General features: G+C 48.4%; 1 protein-coding gene across 1 annotated transcript in view; it reads left to right on the top strand.

Annotated features, from left to right (window-relative positions):
* Positions 1 to 25,672, top strand: part of LOC144169409 (uncharacterized) — a 180,404-nt gene that overhangs the window by 38,407 nt on the left and 116,325 nt on the right. The gene's annotated exons all lie outside the window — the stretch shown is intronic.

Here is a 25,672-nt window from a genome sequence, read left to right as displayed (position 1 = left end):
TGCATGGGCACAGCCTGAACGCGAGTGCGATGCTCGCTGGACATGCATTACTTTTACAGCGCCTGCAGCAGGGCTGACGACGTCACTGGGCCACACACACTTTAGAACGGGGTTTTCGCCGCTCGGCGACCGTCGCCATTTTTCTAATCACGCTGGTGGTTGGCAGCTCGGGGAAAACGCGTGGGCCAGCGTCGATGTATGGATGAATTAATGACAGATTCATCACACGCCTACAGAGCCAGCGAACCATCTGGCCTATTCACGAATACAGCATTTACCCGCCAAACAATGTGATAGTTTTTAATCGGCTATCATAACTTTAGGCCCGACTGGGTTCGTTACTGGACACTCCATTCAGGGCTCCCAGTGCACGCATGACTGCGCATGAACTAGGAGACGGAAGGTAAGAGGTCAGGGAGGCAAAAGTCAAGATTGTGAAAGAACTACATTTTTGTACTTGCGTCCGGACCCAATCCGTTACCGGAGTCGTCTTTCCTGACCACACCCCACCAGCATTAGCTGCGAACGCCCAACCGCGCCTTAGAATGCGGTCATGTTTAGAGCTATTTTGTAGCTGTTGGTGAGTCCAGTCATCTTTACTTGCCCTGCTACTAGGACGATGAGAAACAACGTTAGGAAGTACTCGCGGCAGCCGCCGCGCTTCAAAGCACCTAGTAAGGCAGCGTGAGAGCATTCTGGTGCTGCTTCGGAACGGCTCCTTCACGGCTGCGAGAAGAACACAGCTCCTTTCGTACTTATCGATAGGCCTCCTGCGCTGCCCAGGGGGCGCTGCGAAACCGACTTCCGGGCAGTACTTCCGGGTAGTACAAAGCTGCGGGGGTCTCATAGCACCCCGTGTTGACACAAGCAAAATGAGCTCGATACTCCCGATTGTTTTGCGACATGGTCTCCAACCCATCCCCAGCGCATCCTATCTCGTGTATGTATGTATGTATGTATGTATGTATGTATGTATGTATGTATGTATGTATGTATGTATGTATGTATGTATGTATGTATGTATGTATGTATGTATGTATGTATGTATGTATGTATGTATGTATGTATGTATGTATGTATAAAGGCATGTATGCATGCATGCACGCATGTATGTATGTATGTATTTATATATGTATGTAAGTATGCATGTATACGTCCCTCGATTCAGCCTCCCGGCCAAAAAAGTATACTTGACACACTTAATACTTTTCCAGTTTGTTCAGGAAAAATAAAACAGTAAGTATATTTGAGGCAAAACATCTATACATAACTGCTATTCGCAGTGTTTTTTTTTTATTAAATATACATGGCTGCTCGATTTTTGCTATTGTAAATTTCAAAACCACGCGTTGCAAACAATCGTTTCACCCGAAAATACGTAACACGCTCGCACGGGCCTGGAGCTAATGCCCGTGTTCCAAGTTCAAGAGTAACAAAAGGGTCCAGTAGATGGCTGGAGCCGTGGAACGCGGGAAAGTTGGATTGACTTTAGCAAACTTTCTCAGCGTTTGTCGTAGAAGGAGCGAAAAGAGAAGGGAAGAGAGTGAGACGTGGGCGCGAAAGAGAAGAGAGGCATTTACGTGGCAGAGGCGGCAAAAGACCGTCGTCTTTCAAGGAAACCTGCAGCGAAGCGACCAGATACACGGCCATTTTTTTTCCTTCCCTTCGTCGCGTCATCGTCTTTGCCCATCCTTGTGTGTTTTAGCTCGAATGTAACCTGCTGCCAAGCCGTTGTGACGGGGGGGGGGGGGGGGTACGAGGGTTATAAAAGCACGGCCCTTAACCAGAAAAAAAAACCAAGGACCTCTACCTATCTCGCAAATGAACTTCAGCCTTGATTGTCCGTCTCACAGCAGAGTTCTTCAAGTGGCACCCTAAACGTTGGCGTCATGTGCAGTCTCTGTTACTGATAATATCGCCTCACAACGCACTCATGCAACTCCTGTCGCTGATTCAGTGTGAATTGAAGAAACAGAGACCTTCGCTATAGAAAGGAATCCGAATGCCGTTTTTGATGGTTTCCTTCCGTTAGTCTTGAATGATGCGAAATAACACTGTCAGTCACACTTCCCGAAACGACGCCTTTCATACATACATACATACATACATACATACATACATACATACATACATACATACATACATACATACATACATACATACATACATACATACATACATACATACATACATACATACATACATACATACATACATACATACGTACGTACATACATACATACATACATACATACATACATACATACATACATACGTACATACATACATACGTACGTACGTACGTACGTACGTACATACTACATACCTTTCAAATGTGCCGAGCCATGCGAATGCTTCACAGCTTTTATAGCGGCTCGAGCTGTACGCACCCACATTTCCATAAGCATTTCGGGTCCCGGTTTGAAAACTGCCGCAGGCCCTTTATGAGAAGACAAAGCAGACCAGTAAAGCCCGTGTTCAAACCTGTCGCAGCAGCAGGAAGGCTAGGAAACCACCGATACTACACAGCGTTCGGGGCTCGGTTTGATCATGGATTCGGTTACGTCGGGGAAATTGTGGGCCTGACCGGCAGTGGCCGGCGGCAAATGGTAGCGAAGATCGTACCGTAGAGTCTGCCCGGGATCTCCACAGAAAGACGGGTGCCGCAAAGCAGAAAATTTGGTTAAAGGACGCATATGGTACCACCACAGCAAAATGGACGAGCAGAGGGGTTCATGTGCTTAATTTCTGAGGGACTTCGTGGGCGGACATTTCCGATTCAGTTGCACGGTGTGCGACAGACGGTGGTTCGAGGATGATCTGATGATGATTGCTAACGTACACGAGACGACGAAACGTTAAAGTGCAATGAACGTGTTGCCAGCTGTGCGTACCTTCCCTGAAAAAGCCGAAGTTGCAACGTTCAATGTTTCGCATGGGCGGTATGATCTTGAATTTTTTGTTTATAAGCTCAGCTAGCAGTTAAACATCAGCTCCTGGTACTAAAAAAATGACTCTTATGACCTTGTGCTGGGTCGCCACTACGGTGCCGCCTCAAATGGCTCCTTTTTTTTTTTCGGGGAGGGGGGGGGGGGGAGGGGCGGAGGCAAGATCTGAGGTAACGGCCCGTTAGAACGTTATAGGGATATGATATTGACGTCTTTTGTCGCCGAATGGGATCGATATTAGCGTGTACGTTGCGTGGGACACGTAGTGCCGCAATAAGGACCGACAGGCGCTGACACGCTCGGACATTCGCGACCTGCTACTTTACTGGCGGCCTTCGCCATGTGTCCCAAGAGACGCGATGCGGCGGCAGCCGATCGAAATGTGTGGTGTATGTTGGATGAGAGCAGGCGAGTGGACGCGCAGGAAATACGGAGAATCTTGAGCGAAAACGCCGAACTGGAGTGAAAACAATCCCAGATACGCGGCATCACCATCCACGAAAGGCTAAGCCTTAGTCCCATTGTCTGCGATGCGTTCCATAGTGCGTTACTTAGAAAGAAAACAACGGAAAGGAGAACGCGCCTTGTGGGTGCGTTGCACGTGCTTCAGAAATGAAGCACAGCTAATGCCGCTGCGTTGCACAGCGGCTCAGCAGTTACTAGCGAGCGAGGGTGCTGTGCGCGGCGCACCGCTGCGCGCCCGACTGGCGCTGCGGTCGCTATGTCCAATAGTTACACACTGATGGTTTATCGTTCACTACATCACAAGAAGTATAGGCGTCCACGCAGTTCTTTCTTCTTTGCAAATGCAAAATTCCCGGTGGCCCTAGTTTTTCCTTTTATAGGTCATCGTTGTCATCCTTGTCTATAAAAAGCTAAGTTTGGGGTCCCCTGCAAAACTGATTTATTTCAAAACTGGAGGCAGTGCATCGGCAAGACAGCATTCTTAAAATTGTCAATATTTCCAATGAGACAATAATATCGTGACAAGAAAAGGAAGTGTCCAATGGCGCCCAGCGCCAAGCAAGAGCCTCCGAAGGAGGGAAAGCTGAGGCCGGGGCATGCACAGCCCTGTCTGTTCTCGTGTTATCATTTATCATGGCCACACGTTGTATCATCACTCCATCTAGCATGGCGCATCGCACACAACCTGCCACCTCGTGACGATGTTAACAGAAATAAATGATCGCTTGAAGAACTGTGCCAGTGTATTCACTGTCATAGAAAATGGAGGTTCGATAAATGCATCAGGGTGCACAACCGCTGCGTACTAAGGCGAGAAGTTATTAACTCCAGCCGCATGAGAAGACACGGACTTTGCAACGTGCCCATAGTAGTTTAATTTGGACTGTACACACGAGCACCTTTATTGTGTTAATAACTGCACACGTACCTTCTACGTATGCATGTTTTGGGCAAATAAGTGCGCATAAATTAGATAAGGTAGAATTTGTAAATTAAAAAAAACGTCGTGTGGAGTTAAGCATTCGACGCACTCACAGCAATAGTATTGAGCACAGTATCATCACAGTCGAAGAACTCTACCTTACCTACACAATCAAACATCATCAGACACCCATTGCTGTTGCATAACGTATTGTACTGTATTTTGATAGAGATGGGCTGCTTTGAATAAAGGACATTTATCAAGGTTGACCTAAAGAACACAGTTATGCCACCTGTCACCTTTATTTTGAGAAAAAACACACCATTCCTTGAGACACTCACGAGGCAAAACCATTCAGTGAAATTCCACTCTGTGGAAAAGGGAGAACAACTGGGCCATTTCCACTAACGTGAATACTGGGGGAAGGGGGGGGGGGGCGAAGCATGCAGTGAATAAGTGTATTCAAAGATTGTAGGTCTCCCGCTTGCCACATGGCGAACGCTGATGTACGCAACATCCCAATTATGAAGACGGAGGAGAAGTGAAATTCGAAACGGTGAACTGCAAATTTTAAAGTTAATGCGAGTACGCAGCGAAATAAAAGCAAGCAATCCAGCACGAAGGAAAAAGGAGTGTCCCGTTGTGTTCTCTTAGCACTCGTTTTTGCCAATGCAGATGAAATGTTCTAGCGCGAGGCGTTGCAAAACGAGTCTCCCGGTGGTTTAGTACCTTGACCACATGAGAATACGACGATGAACGATGACGACGACATGAGACGCCGACAGCCTGAGCCCTTTAAGGGCTTCACTCCTAAAATAAATAACTTTATTTTATTAGTTGGGTATTTCGACATGGTGCGTTCCGTTAGTCAAGTGATCCACTCTCCATGGCGCCGGCGGCTGCTCCGGCGATTGTTCGGCACTGCTTGTCGCAGTCGGCGCTAGACAGCGCCTCCCTCCACTGCTCGTCTGTTAGATGGATGACCAGTGGAGCTGTTTGTTGGTTATTGGTTGGCCACAAACTCCTACTCAAACTTCGTCGTCTCGCCAGGGAAGCGTTCAGCAGGATTCGTAGCCACGCCGACGTCTTGCGTTTTCCGCCTCACGCCATTCGAGGTTCCGACAGGCATCGCGCTTACGATTGATATCCGCGGGCGGGTCGTCGTCAGGGGTCTGCTTCCGCCGCGTTCGCTATTTTTTCTTAATAAGTAGGCTTCACTTTTCAGCACACAATCTGGAGCAAAAAGCTTACTAAAACTGAGCTTGGATTCATCTCCTTAAAATCGGCTTCACTTCTAAACACGAATTTATTGCTGGAAAGACATTCTTTCAGAAGTAATATACGCGATTTTGTATTAAAATATGAAGCGCTGTAGTCAAACAGGTGGCCGAGTGGAGAGGGTGTGGCGATGTGAGAAGTAGGGGAGCGCCTTTTCTTGGTTTACGCACGCAACAAAAAAAAACAGGGAGTTGGTCTAGAACGGCTCCGCTGTAAAAGGCGCAGCTAAACTAGAGCGTAGGTATATGAAACATGACCGACAAAGGAACAGAAACTGGGAAAAATTGTGTCCTTAGGCTTAAACGTCTTTTCAAAGATCTCAAGATTTTTTAGTGCGATTCTCCGTCTATTGCTTCCCATTCCTGCGGCAACAGCTTCTCTCACTTAACTAGAGTAGGCTTCCTACGCCTAGTCAAGCTGAAGCTTCGGCAGCTTTGGGCTTCAGTATTTTGCACCTGGCCTACAGATTGAGAAAACGATTTGCAAAGCCTAGAATGTTCCACCTTAAGAGGCGTACGAGATGGATGATTGAAATCAAGATATGAAATACAAACAAAAATCGCGTATTGCTACGACGTACGGCTACAAGATAAGACGAAATCCACCGACACGCTCCGACATTCCTTCCTCAAACGCACGCACAGATGTACAAACAGAACTAACGCCCGTATAGACGTCCAACACCGATATGGACAAAAATGTAGATTTGGCGTACACGCTGTGTGTATTAAAAGGACGAAACAAGACTCAGGAGAGGAAGCCATAGTACTACGCATTTCTTGCAGCTACTGCAGCTATATCTGGCTAAGCGCCACGGACAATTTTTATATGGCGATTTGACGCGGCTATGGGTGGAAACAAAATTGGCATTTCCTAAAGATATCGTGGCGTGCGCACGATTCTTCAGCGTTCGCGTGCCTTGGCGTGCCCGATCGCCTGCTTATCGAACGGAAGTGGCGGCGGAGAAGACCAGGCGCAGCAGAGGACAACGGGAAAGGATAGCGGGCTCCATGGTCGTCCTGACATCGCTGGGGCGGCCTCGCAAAAAGTGACAACAAAGTCTCTCCTAAGTATCATTCCCTACACGCTGTATCACAATGGTTGCGAGTGGTTATTCGTAAACCCACCTCCCCGAAGAGTTGGCAGTGCACGTGGAGGGGCGTTGTTCATGGGCTTGGTGCACGAGTGGCGGACAGAGGCGAGCGAAGGACACCAAAGGTGGAGGCTAGCCTGAGTCATTACGTACGCGTCGAGCGGACAAATGCGGAAACGCTCGCACGAGCTTATTTCCGCGCCGCTGGCCAAGCACTGGTCCGTGGCCGCCGACAGGAACCGCTGCCAGGGGGCGACAGAAGAGGCGATGTTTTCGAGTGGCCCCACCGTGCCCTTCTCCGCTCTTCTCGCTCACCTGGTCCACGGTCCGAGCATAATGATGGTTGTAGTAAAAGAAAAAAAAAACATGGTGGCAATCGCGTGCTACATGGGCAAAGAACGGTGGATGAAAGCTGAAATGTAGTGAAACTATAGAAGACAGCGTGAGGGTTCGAGCTAGTTGGTACTCCATAGTGAAAATTGGTACTCCATCGTTGGTACTCCATAGTGAACAGGGAGCGCTTGTCCCTGTGTCATTCGTCTTGTGTCTAAATTTTGTTGCGCTTTAAATTTTCACTATAGAAGACAGGTTTCAGGGTGTTTTCCTTTTACTTTTTTGTTTACTCATGACACCCAAACAAGAAAAAAATGCATTTCGTGTGAGAGAGACACCTAGCAGGAAGTGATGACTTTAAAAATCTCGAAGTCAACTGCACACAACAGGTCAATAGTCCGCGGGATCAGCCTAAATCGTTGGCACCACGCACAACAAGCAACAAAACATCAGGGTGAGGCTTTTAAACAGAAGTTTTATAAAATGGCGGAACGGTTAGAAGACGCAAACTATCATTTGTGCGTAAACAACGTTTGTAATGATCCAGCACTCAAGCACCTACACGGTGAATTAAAAAAATGCAACCTGCGTTTCAGTGCTGGGAGATACGGAGCTGAGGCGCACTCTAGCTTCAGTTATTGCCGACTACTCGCTACAACACGATTATTGTGTTGTTACATAATATTTTCTCGCAGTTTGACAGACATAGTCTGCGAAACAAAAATCTCATCCGTCTCCACACTAGGAACATGTGAATAAAGTAAAGGTCCCAAAGAACACAGGCAATTCCACCTGTTAGTGCTGTATATTGCCAATAATAATAATAATAATAATCAATCAATCAATCAATCAATCAATCAATCAATCAATCAATCAATCAATCAATCAATCAATCAATCAATCAATCAATCAATCAATCAATCAATGTTTATTATAGTGCCCAGGAACAGCGGAGGCCTTCGTGCTGGAGCACTCAGAGGGGAAAATGCAGCACTGTAGTACATAAACAATTTGCTAATAAACACTCAGTGAGCAAAAAAAAAAAAAAAGAAAGACCTACAAAAAACGGCAAAGAAGATTAGAAATAAAACAGTGCAATCCAACCGACTTTACACAATCAAGTCGTGCTGGCGCACAGAAAAGGTATAAGACAGCAATGAAATGCATCAACAGCTGGCAAAAGAACAGTGACTGAGCAAAAAATAAGAAGAAACTACAACTTCAAAGAAGAATAAAAATACCGTAGTGTAATTTTAGGAAAAATAATAATCAATCAATCAATCAATCAATCAATCAATCAACCTTTATTTTCGGTGCCCAGGAACAACCCTAGGGTCTTGGTACTGGTACACCATATACAAAACATACATAAAAACAAACTAAAATCAAGACAACACAACACACAAAACCGTATGCATGAAAGAAACAATAAAGTAAAGATAGTTACAGTAATCTCAGAAAGCAAAACAGCAAAAAAAAAAAGAAAAGAAAGAGGAGACCTAGCGTTGCAAGCCATGACACTCGGACAGCTAAATGTTGAAGGCACGTGAAAAACAGGAAATACTCACTGAACATGACAGAGATACGTTATAAGCATAAAACGAAGGTTTTATAACAAAATGTTCGGAAGTTTAAACTTTGAAAGAAGCTCAGCATTACAAGCACAGGCAATAATAATATTAATAATAATAATAATAATAATAATAATAATAATAATAATAATAATAATAATAATAATAATAATAATAATCAATCAATCAATCAATCAATGTTTATTATAGTGCCCAGGAATAGCGGAGGCCTTCGTGCTGGAGCACTCAGAGGGGAAAATGCAGCACTGTAGTGCATCAACAATTTGCTAATAAACACTCAGTGAGCAAAAAAAAAAGAAAAGAAAGAAAGACCTACAAAAAACGGCAAAGAAGATTAGAAATAAAATAGTGCAATCCAACCGACTTTACACAATCAAGTCGTGCTGGCGCACAGAAAAGGTATAAGACAGCAATGAAATGCATCAACAGCTGGTAAAAGAACAGTGAGGGAGAAAAAAGTAGAAGAAACTACAACTTCACAGAAGAGTAAAAATGCCATAGTGTAATTTTAGGCAACATTACACAATCAATAGAAACTGTAATGTCTGGTCAATTGCAAGAAGACATCTTACAATAAGCGTAACTATACGGAAAAGTTTTTACAAGATTCTGGAAGCGTACATTTTCAGTTTCAAATGGACGCATGAAGTGAATATGGCAACTTTTAATGATAAAAACGGCAGAAAAAGAAAAATTCTACGATAATTACAGTCGCAGTATCAGCACAATACATGAATAACCAGGAACAAGAACAAGCTCAGTGAAGTCAATGCACACGTCAGGACGATAAGTGAAGAAAAAGAGCACTGCCAAGATGAACCTAGTGTGTCAGAGATGACAAAACCCGGCCAAAAACTCCCGAAGAGGACGCTGGAAGATATCGAGCTTCTCGGAGTGAACATTATGCAGATGCTGCATCCTTTGAAGAGGAGAACGTGTGCTGAGAGCTCCAGCTGCTTTAAAAGGGTGGGCGAGCCTTGTAGCTTTTTGTGGAACGCGAAAACTGATTGATTCAAGTAGTTCCGGGCATAAAATAATACCATGAAGCAATTTGTACATGAAAAGAAGGTCTGAGTGGGTCCGCCGGGAACTTAGAGAAACAGTTATAGGGATAGGCTCCGAAGGAAAACGATGCCTAAATATTGATGAAAATTTGGTTTGTACACGCTCTATACGTTGACAGTTGGAACTACAGGTTCCATTCCAAACGACAGAAGCATATTCTAGTTGCGGAATACAAAGCGTTCTGAATAGTTTTAGGAATGAAGAAGGAAACCGGAATTCTCGAGAAAACCTGCATACAGCCCCAAGAGAGCGTAGCGCCCGCCTAGTAAGTTGAGTGACATGAGGTGAGAAAGTTAAGGCACTGTCGAAAAGCACGCCGAGGTCTCTGATCTCTTCAACTCTAGACAAGTAACCGCCGTTAATACTGTAGCAAAATAAAGTGCGGTTCGTTTTCCTGCTATAAGACATGACCTTTGTTTTTGTAGAGTTAAGATTTAATCTATTGTCTGAGCACCACTTGGAAAATGAGGATATATCTTGCTCCAGGGCAATGCAGTCATTAATGGACTCAATCCGTCTGAATATTTTAATGTCGTCAGCGTAAAGAAGGAAAGAAGACATCTTAATTGCGGCTGACACATCATTAACAAAAATGGAGAACAAGAGAGGCCCCAACACGGAGCCTTGAGGCACACCGCTTGTTGATCTGTACAGAGCAGACGTCTGCCCGTTAACGCTAACGAAACTGAACCGGTTATCTAGATAACTACCCAACAATGCCACGAGTGGTGTATCAATTCCTACCTGTAGAAGCTTTTTAAGTAACAGCGTGTGGCAGACAACGTCAAATGCTTTGCTCAGATCACAGTAGACAACGTCGAGCTGACCCCTCTCAGAAATGGCTGCCGAGGCCTGCTCCATAAAGCAGGAGAGATTAGTTGTTGTCGACCTTCCTGATATAAAGCCGTGCTGGTTACTTACAAGAAAATTATGTACAGAACTTGACAGTAATTTGTACAGCGCTGTCTCAAACAGCTTGGAACAAGCACAAAGGAGAGAAACTGCTCTGTAGTTTGTTGCATCCGATTTGGAGCCTGACTTGAAAATAGGACGGACTCGAGAAATTTTCCACGCGAGAGGGAACACGTTTGTTTTTAGACACTGGTTAAATATCACCGTCAAAACAGGTACAAAAATACTGCCGTATGTTTTGAGAATAGCTGGCGGTATTCCGTCAGCTCCACACGACAATGACGGTTTCATGCGCTTTAGGCTCTCCAAAACCAACTGCTCGTCCAAAAGCACTAAGCTGGAGCCCTGTACGCGATTTAACAATAAGTTCATTTCAGAGACGTCACGCTGGCCGCATGTGGCACTGAAGTGCTGAGCAAAGTGGTTAGCGACATTATGAACTTCTTCCACAGAGGAATCTACAAGATTGATAAGATCATGTGAGTTGTTCTTACGGGACCGGATGTATCTCCAAAATGTTTCAGGCTGAGAATTCGCTGAGAATAATAATAATAATAATAATAATAATAATAATAATAATAATAATAATAATAATATAATATCAACAGCCTCCGCAGGCCCACGGCAGCGCGAAGGCCTCTCCCATTGACTTCCAACAGCTACGGTCCTGCACCGCTCGAGTCCACTGTTGGCCACCGATTTTCCCTATTTCGTCCCTCCATCGTGTTATTGGCCTTCCCCTTTTTCTAGACCCATCACTTGATATCCACTCTGTTACCCTAATCGTCCACCGGTCGTCCCTCCGTCTCCCTACATGGCCAGCCCAAGACCATTTCTTTTTCTTTACTTGAACTATGATATCATCTCGAATTTGTTACTTGATCCAGGAAGCTCGTTTCCTGTTCCTAAGTGTTACTCCTAGCATTACTCGTTCCATAGCAGGTAGGGCCGATCTAAGTTCGCTTCCCTATGCCATCATTGGCAGTATGCACTGGTTGTCTGTCCGAGGTAATTCTATTCTTCTGCTTCTTCTAGCGCTTCGTCTCCTAAGCTGAAAGGGGCGCTTTTGGCATGTTTATTCCTTTTACTTTAGATTTATTTGTATTTATTTTTAGCCACACGGCTGTGCTTTCTGATTGCAGTTTTCCAAGCATTGTTCTGCAGTCTCACTCAGCAATACTATGTCGTCTGAAAGTACCACACCCCCACTGCGCATGCCTGGCCAGGCACCGCTGATAATGATTGTGGCAGGATGCCCCTAGGGATTGACCAACCAAAGAATCCATCACGAGATAGCTTCACGTTCAACCACCGTCGTCATCTTCCCGTAGGGGAACCCTGAGTAGTATGCGAGGCATTCCTCCTCTCCACTCCGAAGCTCCTCTCCTCTCCGGGATTGCGCAACGAAAGGCAATACCTGCGGCTCCGCGCGCGATAATGCGAAGCAACTTAGGGTTAGAGACGGGACGGTAGCCGCTGCATACTTAGCTGGGGGCGCCACTGTAGCTCCGCGGTATAAATGACGCGCGCGCGCGCTCCGCTCCCCTCATTCTCCTCCCGCAACGCCTCGATCGAACTGAAAACTAACTTGAGTCGACCAATGGGTGCTTCGCATACTACTCAGGGTTCCCCTATGGGGAAGATAGTGTATTTTTTTAAAGTTATTGCTATCCCTCGAAAATTTTAGCAAAATTCAGGCGTGTGTGTGATGATATTAACGCGCGTGCGTGCCCGTGATGCTGTGGGCTCTTCAAACCAATTTGGCGCGAAATTAAAATAAGCTGTTCCAGACGTTGGCTGCCCTTATACCTCACACCTCTATCGGGCGCACTCCTGCACCAGGGACTGTCGCGGCCATTAGGGGAAAAGGAGATGCGCTGTACAGGCACGGCAAGAGTTTATGCGCTATCACAACACTTTTATCCATGCGCGTGCCGTTGCCACCAGTTTGGCTGTCTTGTGCCACGTGAAGCTACCCGCCGCTATTTAAGATACGGTGCACGTTATGCGGGAGAACGGCAGCGCGTTTCCAGATATATTATCGCAACAACGACGGCGAAAATTGGCGCCGTCAATCCGTGTACAGGGCGACAGGAGTACAGAGAACGACAGAGCGCGTGCGGATAGGTGTGACGGCCACCCGGCCTCCGAGCCGACGGTGGGTTGGCTGCCGTGGCGCTGCTTTCGCTGCTCCATGGTCCCGTCGTACGGCGTCCCAACGCATCCGGACACCGCTTGTACACGTCGTAAAATAGAGTGCAAAGCGCGTGCAGCGCCGAAGAGACGCGAAAGAGGGTAGAATAGGAGTGACGACGATGAAATACCGATACTGGTGGACAACGTAAATGCTACGGCTAATGCAAGCAGATGTCACCGTTCGGACGGGTAGAATGCAATGAGTTGTTGACATAGTACGCGAGGGGCATGCGAGAAACGCCGTGTTGTGCGCGTCTAAAGCGGGGAAAAGGCCTACGCATCGAACCGAGCCTCATGTGTGAGAGGAAGAGGAATGTGATTCTCACGCAAACCTGAAGGTCTGCCAATGGACCCTTCATAATTTTCCATACAATAAGACGGTGTTTATTCGAGAGAGACGTTCATTTAAGCGGTTATTGGACACGAAGATCAAGTAGAAAATCTATATGTCAGGCAGTGGTCGCCGGACTTCTACATGTACCACCGTGACAGCTCAGTACCTGTGACGACGGCCTCCTTAACTCAAGGGCGGTGGTTCGATCCCGGTAGAGGCGGCCGTTCCTCTGAGTAAGGCGAAAAACGAGACAGCGCCTGTGTTCAGACTTCGGCGCAGGTTACCCCTTGCGGTTTCAATTAATCCATAGTATTCCCCTATGGTGTGCCTCAAAGCCGAGGTGCAGCTTTAGCGGTTTGTACCCCCCTCCCCCCTCCTCTTCCCGCAGAATAGAGCGTGCCACCAAGCTGCCGATCAGGGTCCCAACTGGGCAGCTCTCGCTCCCACTGCTCTAAAGTTGGATTTAGTATGGCTTCGATGTTCCCATTCTGTTGGCAAGCCCAGACCATGTGAAATAAAGCCGAGGGCTCTCCACACTGAGTGCAACTGGAAGTAAAAAAGACGATAGACTTCTGCATGCCCCCCCCAGCCCCGCGCAACACCCTATCCTCTTCCCTCCTCACACCTCTCCCGCTCTTCACCTTTACGCCTCCAACAAAGAAAATCGTGGGTGTTTGCCCAGTTCAACTTAAGTTTACAGCACCTGCAGAGCTCGCACGGCATCATTGGGACGTTTTTTTTTTTTTTTTTTTTTGGCTGTTGTTGCGCACAGCTCGCTCAATTTCTTGTTTTAGTGCTTGGTTTTATCTCGCTTAACATCTTGTTTTGTCTTTCACTTGCCATCATAAAAACCGATGCAACGTATATTCTTAATTAGAAAAATGTCTGTAGCGATAGCACAAGCATTCCTCTAAGAAGAAGAATGCTTGTTCTCTCTTATACTATGCCGCAAATATGCCTGATGCTTCATTTGCGTTGAATTTGCAGTGGGCACGTCTATGACACTCGGCACGTCTATGACACGTGGCGGCAGTTTCAGTATTATGGAACGGTCTTGCTTATGTACACTTCGTGTCAACTATTAGCCCGTTTCTTGGCCGCGCTTATTCGCCAGTTTTTTGACAGACAGACAGACAGACAGACAGACAGACAGACAGACAGACAGACAGACAGACAGACAGACAGACAGACAGACAGACAGACAGACAGACAGACAGACAGACAGACAGACGGACGGGCGGACAGACAGACAGACAGACGATTGGGTTTCTTGGGCTGTTTGAACGCAGACATTTTGGCCTGTCTGTATGTATGTCTGTCTGTCTGTCCCTCGATTAAGCCGACTGGTCAAAGCGAAACAAATGTTGATCAGGACGGTTATATACCCACAATCATCCCTAAGCACCTGGGTATGGTTGCAGTGTTCATAATTGTCCGCGTTGTTGGACAGAAGCAAAATATTAGGCAGATTTGTGGAATAGAATGAATACAAAATTATATTTGCAGTTATTGAAAAATGCACGGATGCTCAATTTTTGAGTGAACTACTACATTTGCTGTATTACGCTGTCGCCTGCTGTCTCCCGCGCCACTATAGCTCCTGGCGGCATTCCAAGTTGTTCAGCAGTAATGAAAGATGACGCGTGGACCCGGCGTGATGCAGGATGCCTGGATGCACGCGCTCGCCGCCGCTGGGGAGCGCGGGGAGCGTGTGCATTCAGGCGCCCTAACGTGAAGAAGAGCCTCATAGTGGATCAGTGGAACGCGGCAAACCTGAATTTATTACGAGGCAGGGCCACTAGGAGACTATTGTCTTGAAACGCCATTGCAACGAAATGAGCAGATGCGCGGCCAATTTTTTTATTGAAAGGCGTTGAAAAAAAAAAAAAAAAAAGAAGCAGACATGCGTCAAATTTTTTGCTGTTGAGTTGCCCAAAAAAGGCAGACTATCCTCTTAAAACAGCACAAAGTGATTAACTTCTCGCGTGTGGTCTGAAAAGACAGGCCGTTTGAATAGTTCTAGTTAGCGCCAGCAGTGCGCTTACGAGTTTTGCGAGGTGCAACGACACGTAGGCGACGCAAAGCAAAGCAACATTCGTGTCTTCTGTTCATCGAGTATACAGTTACGGTTACGGTGAAGTTAAACAGGGACGTTAAATTAGGTTAAACGGTGAAGTTAAACATTTCAGGTACATTTGCTGGGTGAACTAAACCCCGTATTCTGAATCCCTCCTCCACTCCACGTGTTTCCTCCACTCGGTGGAGTGGAGGACTCGGCACATATCCACTTGAGGTCTCAGCGTATTTCATAAACGTGGTGATGCCGATGCTCGGAGGTAATCATCCATTTCGAGTGACCCTCGAGATGGCAGTTTCGGAAGACGAGCGAAAGCCATCTGTAGGCGAGGTTATTGCGAATTGCTAATCAAAACATGAAAGTACGCCTAAAAATATATTTTTATAATGTTTTTATTTTCTTTTAAATAATTATACAGATATTTTAGAAATATTACTTTCTGTTATTGAGCGTAGCACAAAAATGACATGAGGGGGTAGTTCGGTTTTAGAGGAAGAATGAAAAGAAATGGACTGGGGATATTATTGAACCCCTCTGGGGGTCACCTGCATTCAACCCAGTCCGGGGGATGGGAGTGCGAGGGGGAGAATAGGATAGGGCAGAGAAAATGTATAGCGAGGTTGAGTCCATTTTGGTTGAGTCCACCGCACACAAAAACACTTCACAGAGCACAGTCTGGCGTGTGCTACGTCCGGGAGATGGAATTCGACAGGAGCTGTGAAGCGTGGAGGTGAGGCTGCGATGCGAAGTGCGAAGTTCCCGGTGGTTCGAAACCTTGAGAGTTTGCTCATGTCGACAAGTGACTCGTGTCGACCCCATGTCGACAAGTGACTCGTGTGCAGAAACTGTCCGTAGCCGTGCTGCCTCGCCAACCCCACTTCGGCGCAGTACCCGGAGTCGACGGCCGCCTGACCGGCTGATGTACGAGTGATTTTGTTGCAATGAGTGATTGCATATTTTGTTGTTCTGCGTATGCTGTACATGTGCTGAAAAAAAAAAGTTGATGTGAACTTTTGGCTTAAGAGGGGAGGGATGTTACGTCCGGCAGCTCGGCATCTTGCAGTGTTCGGCGTAGCGCGCTCCCGGTGCTATCTCTTGATAAGATCTGAGCGACTGTCTACGCGACGGTGACGTAGTGTGTGCAGGCTTCATAAGCCGGCAGCCCTATGTGTGTGTGCTTCTTCTTGACTTGTACTTTGTGCTAACGTCAGTCCATGCATTGAATAAAGCAGTAAGCCACTGATGCTGTGTCGCAGTGCTCCCGTCATTTCCAAACCCAACATTAAGATTGCGCAAATAGACGGGTAATAGAGAGCGGGAGCTAACGGTCGACGGCCCCACGCAATGGAACGCCCATTGCAGAATCAAACACCCAGGCCCGCGACGTGTGGCCGGCGAAGATCGCGAAACGCTGCGGCCGCGAGAGATCGAACGCAGAACACGACCGCACCCCACGACTTCCACTGGCAAACTTTACAAAATTGATATGGGCCAGACCAAAAAACAGTTCTATCTAGTTGTGCCGACATGAAACGGGTCGACACCAGTTTTGTACGCAACGGCGTTCCAAGGAACGGCGTTCCGGGAACTAGAAGCCATAGTATCTGTATATTGACAGGGGTAATTACCGCATTACTGCCCCCGAGGCGCGAGTGCATTGTTGTCGGGTGGAGGTGCGCTCTCTGTGAGGTCATTCTAAGCATCACCGGCTATCAATTGATGTGGGCGCGCCGCGGGGTCTCGGGATATTGTACCACTCGAAGTTACAGAGAACGCGCACAGTTCGTCACGGCGCGGTCTGTCGCCGATCCGGTGGGAATGGGTCGACGGGAGTCCAGGTCCTTTTGTATTGCATTGGTCCCGTTGACAAAGAACATGAGTTTTGTCATTGTTGGGCATAATTTCGTCGCACCCCATGTCGACAATACCTGAGAGAGGCTGCCCGAAGGTCGGCGGACAGCGTTCACAGTTGCTTATTGAAGAGCGTTAGTGAAGATCCTCACCAGAAGTTTTGTATATTTTTTGTTTGTTTGTTCGTTTTTGTGGGTGCGCAATGATATACCCGTCAGTATTTATGTGTCTTTATGCGTGGAATAATAGTTAGTTGCAAGTCTGCACCTGTCCTTGTGTACTTCGTTCTGTGTGGTGACTTCCTTAGTCCAGCTTACATCATTTGATAATGTGCACCAGCTCGCCCAAGTCCGTCTAAAGTACTTACTTGCCTCGGCTTGTGATGTGAATGTCACCTAAAATAGAGATACACTTTTAAAAAAAAGAAAACCTGGCTTCATTTTAAAACAGTAAAAGGTTAAAGATATTCTGGACGCGTTTACGTTGTTGTCTTGCATTCTGCGAGTTTTTTATTCGCCACTGTTATCAATATCGAACGGCATTTTTTCGCTACGTAGACCCGCATGGCCAAAGTGAATGCCATTTGCAGCTAATGTCGTTCGCGTTGAATGACATTAAAGGGACACTGAAGTGAATTTGTCAAGCTCCCGTTTTTGCTTGCACTGCGTAGACTGGCTCAAATTAGCACACTTTTCATCGTTTATCCGGTTGACAAATCGGTAATTATTTTACAAAGCGCGAAAGAAGAAAAACTACCATGCGCGGTTTGCGGCGGCCGCACCAACTAAGGCTGTGACGTTGGGAGGAGGGGCGCCGTGATTGGACGATGCCCAAGGTTAGCAATCAAACAAGTTTCGGTTTCGGTTCTGTAAAACATAACCAATGGCGTTGTTGGATGGGCATTCTCAATATCTCAGTAATCATCGTACCGCGCCTCTGCCATGTCAGCTGTAAAAATGCATAAGATAAGCCTCCTAGGACGGCTTGGAATCGTAGCATTCACTAGCCGAAACCTACGCAGTGCATGAACGCCCTCCGCGTACCCGCAGACGCCCAAATGTCATGCGCTTTTCCCCCATATTTGGAGCTTGTCTCCCTCATGCCTGTATCGTAAAAAGCGTGTTCGCACCAGGCCAAGGGTCTGTTCATTCTGGCCTGTGCCCACTGCCTGCAAGCAGTCGGTGCTTATGGCAACAACACGCCAACGAGAACTCGCTAGCGCGCCAGTGCCAGCCTGCGCGCGTTTTGTGAACTAGTTCGTCTAGCCATGAACGTTGCGGCCCAAAAAAAGGTGAACTCAATATAGAAAACATCGGCGGAAAACAAAAAAGTTAACTTACAAAAAAAAAAAACACGTACCCCCGGGGATTCGAACTCGCGACTTGCAAAACACTTGCGGTGACATACCTAACGCCCCAGACCGCTCAGCCACGGAGCGGGTTGCGAAGGCCCGGCTAATATAGGGTATATATTGTACGACCGGTTTACACTTTTATTTAGTTTTGGCATTTCAAGCAGCTTATGTGACTATTTGTTGTACTGCGCTCGTGCAGTAAGCGTCGCCCGAGTTTGCACAGTAGCTCACGTCTAGCAATTGCATTTCGTAGACGGAAAAGCGTTCGCAGATGCGTAGTCGTGCTGCTGACCGCTGTGCTTGTTCGCCCAGCGCAAAAAAGTGCTTCCCGCACCCTAGTTTTACGCTGTACGGTAAAAAATATCAGTTGATTTTATTTTCTTAGTACCTATATTGACTTCGCTGACTCTTCTCCCGCCTTCAAGAGGCCTTATATTTTCCTACTGGCGTACCAGTCAGTGAAGCGTCGCATGTGCGCTTGTGTGAAGCGACCTTGACTTGGAGCTAGATACAGTGTACAAACAAACCAAGTAAAGAAAGGCACATTCTTCCATTCACAAACGTGTCCTGGCTTCGTTTCAACTAAGCGAACGAATTGCGACCAAGCAATTTTTTTTAACCTCCTTGATTGCGACGACCCGCCGGCGGCCGGCGGACGAACCGCTGGGCCGACTGACTCTGTCTGAAGGCCGGGGAGCCGTGCAGTATCGCAGCCAATTGCCAGCTCATCCCCTCCTGACGTCACACGAAAACGCCACAGAAAATGGGCGAGCGTAAAGAGATGAGGACAGCATTTTCGAATTAGTTTTTCTACTAAATGAAATCGCGTAAACGCGCCCAGAGTGGTCAAAACATGGCCTGGGGACTCCGGACTACAATTTGCGCTAGTAATCCCGCAATGTTTACATATCACTTCAGTGTCCCTTTAAAGGGGCCCTGAAAGGCGTTTTGAGCACACTAAATTGACTAGCGCAATCGTTAGATTGGGTCGTCAACATCATCTGTGCCAAGTATTACTCTTTTACGCGCAGCGGAAAGCTCACACTTTTGTTGCAAAGTTTGTCGCTTTTTTCTCACCCTTCCCTTCGTGTTTTTGGACGCCGCCATCTTCACATGTCTACGTCACCGATTCCGAGATGTTCGTCATGGGCTAGACATCCTGCTATTGGGCGGCTTTTTCACGCACTTCCGGCAAAGAGATGAGTCGTCTGCTCAGCGTCGGCTCGCCGGCTGATCTACCAGCGGAGTGCCGTAGTGCTTGGACATTTTACGACAAACGAAACAAGTGTAAACAAACGCTGAACCGTTTGTATTGAATGCAACAGGGCCATAACACGACATGGATATTCTCTTACTTGAGTACGTACCAAAAAGAAAGCGTTGAACCCGTGGCACTTTTTTCTTGCAATCGCAGAGGCCCTGAGCCGAATGCCCGGGTTTGACGCATACATTTTATTCAACTTCCAAACAATCCAGAGATGCGTTTCGAACGAACACAACGTCACAACATGCATTGCAAGTCCAAACCGCGATTGGCAGATGATGGGTTGCCTCCTCCTGCCCCTCGTAAATTCGGCACTCACCTCGCGCGCGGTTTGCGGGGACGAACAGCAAGTCACTTAATTCTGGCGCACAATAAGACCCGGACCCGACCCGCCACAAAATAAGACCCGGACCCGACCCAGCGGGGCCACATCTGATACGGCGCTTTTTGGATAAACAGTGCGCTGTGCATCCAAGGGAGCGAGCGCACGATCCCCCCGTGCGGCTGCGAGTTCGCCGCCGATAAAAAGTCACGTGCAGCCGATAGCAACTCCAGCAAGTGCACCGCGAAAGGGCAAGGCCTGGCCGCCGCACACGAGCGGCCAGATTTTTAAATGCAGAGCATTTCATATGGCGTATTCGGTTGGGTATTTACGAGCGCTCTGGAGTGCTCTGAAAAGCGGCCGCGCCTTCGGTTGGTAGAATTCGAGCGCTCGAACTACCCTCGGTTGGTTCTCTCGGAGCGTCAGCCTCCTACTCGGAGCGCTCCCGACCGCTCTGACTTCGACGTGAGAGCGTGGCACAATCTGGCCGGGAGGACGGATCACGTGTCGCAAAACGCCGCGGTTTACCACGACAGGACTGGAGGAGCTGCGAGCGCGCATGCGCGCCTGTCGCTCCTCCAGCCCGGCCGTGGGTTTACCCGGCGGCTTCCTAAGCTGGCTGCCCGATGGCGCTACAGGCGCGCTGCTCCGAGATCGCCGATGCATTCGGTTGGTACGCTGCCTCTGGCGCTCTAATTTCGAGCCGCCTTGGCATCTGGTGACTCCGAGACAGAGAACCCTAGCGCCCAACCGAATACGCCATTAGTCTCGCCTCTTCCTGCGTCGGACGGCGTCCGCAGCAGGTGCGCCTCTCCTCCTTCCCTCCTCTCTCTCAACAGCAGCTGGCGCGCGCATGCGTTGTAGTCAGCCCGTTCGCTCCGTCGCGGTCTCGGCGTAACAGGTGCGGGATAGCAGCGCGGTGGGGCGCGGAAGGGCCCGCGCTGCTTGCGCATGCGCGCTCTCCCCCCCGTACTGCTCTCCCTCTACTGCGCGCGCTGCAAATATAAAGCGGCTACCGGTCGCTCGTGCTTCAGTCACTGCGTTGCTCCTTCCTTCCTTGGTTGACGCTCACTCCACCCTAACGCGACCTTACTCTCCTCTCTCTACCCCAAACCAACACCAACGCAACTACGACCCAACTACCCACCCTAACGCGACTTTACGCGGCGTTAACGACCCCCAATGCTCTGCATTTACTCGTGTTCCCCTCGCGGGAAGGTGCGGGAATTTTTTCGTTCGCTCTTCCAGCCTTGAGGAGGAGGAAACAACTTTATTGGGAAAACACCTGCTGCGGGGACGCGGCCTAGGACGTCGTGATAGCTCGGCCCCTGTCAAGGCTTACTTGCGCGTCCTCTGTTGGAGGAGCACTTTCAGGCCGTTGACGGTTCAGGGCAGCCATCACCAGCGGAGTGCGCGATTGAAGGTGTCAACAAAGCTTGCCCGTAGCAGACGGCAGTGGAAGCAGCGCAATAGCGGAAGTACGTCACCGACGAGGCGCCCAGCATCATGGGAGGGAAGGCTCGCTCGCCGTCAACAGCGGAGAGTAAGTTGAAAGAAGGAGGAAACGCGGCGCGATGATAAAGCGCGGTTTTTGATTTACGATTTCTCAGCTAATACTCATCGCTTTACAAAATTCTTGCGGGAGGAAATTGCTAATACATTGCTTTATTTGGTTACATGTACATCCACGCATCGGCGGAAGGTATTTCAGGACCCCTTTAAATGCGCATGTATTGTTGTTTTCGACGCAGTTTCTTATACAGAAAATTAAATTATGTTCCTCATGTGGGTAACTTTCTATTTGTACATCTGAAGCGCAGTGAATGCGCCGAGGCATCAAAAAAAAAACAATAAAAAACGGCAGCTACCACGTGACTTCTCTGTTGGCCAATTGCGGGCGGCAATAGCAAAAGAAAATAGCAAAACACGGAGGAGGGAAGCAGCGCGGGTGAGAGCAAAAGGCGGCGAGATCATAGAATGGCGCTACCTTAGTAATTTTAGGGGCCTTATAATACATGGTATTGTAGCGCTATCTACGAAAGTGGGGGCAAGCAAGATAACCAAACGGCTGTCTGGGAGATGGGAGCGGCCCCGGTCAGCAGGCTATCAAACCTGCAGCCCCACGTTTCCGATAAAATGGTGTCGTTTGACGCAGCATTACTGTTTACGAGCGTTCCCAATGATTTGGCTGTGGGCGTTTGCACGTCCGCACTGAGTACGGACCCTAAGCTACCGGAGAGAAGCCCCATAGAGGAACACGACCTTGGGCGGCTGCTGCCTTTTGTTTATCCAACACATGCTTGACATTCAACGAGAGATTCTTCAAGCAAGTTCACGGAGCGGCGATGGGTGCATTTATTTCCGTGACACTCGCGAACCTGATGGTGGAGGCCCTCGAGGGGCGTGCCCTCTCGACTTTTGCCCCGCAACCGAGCACGTTCCTGCGCGATGACTGCAGTCCTTCACAGCTCACCTCCATGGAATGGAATCGGCCATCTAATTCCTGACCGAGGAAGAGGCCTACGGGCGTCTGGCATTCCTGGACGTCCTGGTGAAGCGTGATTGTGTGTGGTTGTCCTTTACGGCGTTCAGAAAAAAGACGCATTTGTAAGACCAAAGTGGATAGTTCCATATGTGTTGCAATTATAATAGACGATCACCGAAATCGCAGTTAGACATGTCTGGAGTTTGTCCGGTGCTTCCTGAAAAAAATCGTCCAGGAACATTTTTTTGGATTTCTTTATCTTCATCTGCTACCGGCGGTGTTCATATTCGTGTTATATACGTAGTTCGATGTGAGTTTTAAATTTTTCACTGTATTTCGCCTCAGGAGTATCAGACACCATCTTTAATTTGTAAAATGAAATGTACCGTTAATGTAACGACACGTTCCAGTGTTCGAAGTGGCACTGAAAAGCGTTCCTTCAGTAATAAAGGAACTTGTAACGGGAACTCGTTTCAAAATTGCGAAGGAACGAGCTTTCGTTCCTATTTTAGAGGAACGTGTACAACTCTGGTCGACACTAGAGAGGACGGTTTTCTGGTCTGGCCACACTGTACACGCTCTTCGGTAGCAGACGATAAATAAGTTTTGTTTTTGCATGCGCTTCTCCGCGTATCCTGTCCTGCCTCCCGTTCTTTCTGATCTTATCAACTACCATGCCCCACTCCGAATGACAGCCAAGATAACGAAGGCAGCGGAGGGGCTGGGGCAGGCGTACGGGGGTCTGGTTTCACGCGTGGCGAGCTCTCAGCATCGGCCGGAATTGTCGACACAGTGAGTGCTTAATTATTTGTTCTTTACTGTTCGCGCCACTATATATATCGGCAGCTGAAATCCGGTATTATGTTCAAGTTACAAAGTATTGCGCGTGTAATTTTAATGGCACACGGCAAACCCGGTAGAAATGCCCCCCCGTTCGGCTGCACGCAAGCGGGAGGTGGCAGGCGAGCACGAAGCGACGGGCACTTAGAGGGGGCGGAGCCTCGCAGCGCAAGCGGCTCGAAGAAAAACAAAAAAAGAAAACTGCGCTTTGTAGCAGACGACACGCACGGTCGCTTCGCTACAGCGATCGTCTGCTTCATACGCATTGTAACCCGATTGTGGTAGCTGTGTCATCGGTAAGTGTGACACCTTAATCACAAGGCTGCTCCCAAGCGCCGAGAGGCTACTATTTTGGAGTAGACAACTCTATGGAGTAGACCTTCGAGTGTAGGTTAGTTTGTATGTAGTGCGCTGTGGAGCATCCCTTGTCCTCAGCAGGCGCTGTGGGCGAGTTTCCCAGATTGGGCGCGCGCGCGCCCGCTCCCTCTCTCCACGGCCGTTTCGTGAAGTTTACGACAGTCAGCGCACAAGTCGCAAAATATTCTGCGCATGCGCCAGCACGGCTACCTTATGGGGCGGTATTCTTGCAATTGTCCGTTTTGGAAACGTCCGCTTTGCCTCCCTTTCATCGTGACGTAGTTCGGGTTAAGCAGAGGGGCCTTTGATAAATACGTAACTGTTTCTGCAAACGAACTGAAACCATGTAAAACTATCTTTTATGTGTGTATTTCAACGCGTTTGGAAAATCTAATCGCGATGAGGTTTTTTGTGACGCCGTTGAAAGTTTTAACCGCAAGGGAACGAACGTCCAAAGATTGCAGCTGTCTCCAGCTGTTTCCGGTGGCAGTAAAGTTCTTTTTAAGTGCGAATGCACTTCTTAAGCGAGGCTGAATCGTCCGCCGCCGTCGTCCGCATAGCAACAGCTGCGGGTGCGCGCGCTCCTCGTCTCCCCTAGCAACGGGGGGAGATAAGCGCGCGCTACTCTCCTCCTCCTCTCTCCGCTCAGTGACTGCGGGTGTTGGGCGCCTCCTCTCCACTTCGGGCGGGAGAGCTCTCGCTCGCGTAGCGGGCGCTCCGCATTCCGACGCGTGAGGGCGCTCGTGTAGCCCTCGCCGTAACGGCGGGCGCTACTCTCTCCTCCTCTCTCCGCTCAGTGACTGCGGGTGTTGGGCGCCTCCTCTCCACTTCGGGCGGGAGATCTCTCGCTCGCGTAGCGGGCGCTCCGCATTCCGACGCGTGAGGGCGCTCGTGTAGCGGCCGCGTGGCGCGGGAGGGTATTAGTCGAGCGCGCGCCGTCGTCGAGAGCGGTCGCTGGTCCTGCATCTCGATAACGATGATGGCGGACCGGGCAACGGTACCAGCAATAACGAGTGAAATATCTTTCTTTGTAGTTGTGTGCGTGTGTGTAATCACTCGACTACTCATTAAGATCACGATATCCACCGTAATCGCGCAATCAACAACCGTGCATTCGCACTTACACACTCTCCCCCTCGGGGAAGTGCGAGGGAATTTTTTTTCTTTGCGCTTGGTCCCCGTTTTGAGGTCGGTGACAATGACCGTGCACGAAAATACCCATCCCGTTACGTATATGTATCACGAAACTTGCACTAAATGGACATACAGACAGACGAAGGAAGACGGACGATGCGCATTTCAAAATTGGGAAGGAACGAGCTTTCGTTCCTTCCTATCTGTCTGCATGTCCATTTAGCGCAAGTTTCGTGATACATAATGCACCAACAAGCCCAACAGCACATTATACTGAAGTACCCGTTACGTATTTCGGCATCGACGCACTTTTGGCATGCTGACACGTTCTTTTCCAAGAACTTTTGAATGGTTCGTTACGCCGTTGACATTTTCGTTGTGCCCTACAAGTAAAAATGTGTAAATGGTGAGGATTTTCGTTTTTTGACGATGTACCTGTTGCGCGTGAAGCCTACGAACGCTAAGCTGGTATGTACCAATAAACGCTTGTATATTATATGCCGGGTGCTTGTGTAATTGTGGTCGTCTGCTCGACAGCTATGGGGCTCGCAGACGGACGTTCATTTCACTGCGTGATGGCGACGGCGTGGAACACCGGCTGGTGGAGGGAACTGCGACAGCGATATCATTTCCTCACTAGCGACCGGTAAATGAAATCTCCGGTTGCGAAGAAACAAAGGGCGCATATCACTTGATCCTCGACACTGAGTTCCTGCTGCAGCCGGCCAAGTTCGTCCCAGATCTCGAAGCAAAGTCCTCTTGGAGAGGAAATGCTTCTGAAAGCATTTCGAACGCGTCTACATTACTTGTCGGCCACCTGTTCCGCCGGCTAGCCAACAACAAGGTGACA

This window comes from Haemaphysalis longicornis, unplaced genomic scaffold, assembly GCF_048455015.1.
Source record: "Haemaphysalis longicornis isolate Haplotype H1 unplaced genomic scaffold, Haemaphysalis longicornis Haplotype H1 scaffold_2, whole genome shotgun sequence".
Taxonomy (NCBI): Eukaryota; Metazoa; Arthropoda; class Arachnida; order Ixodida; family Ixodidae; genus Haemaphysalis; species Haemaphysalis longicornis.
This window is presented reverse-complemented; position numbering and strand designations above follow the sequence as displayed.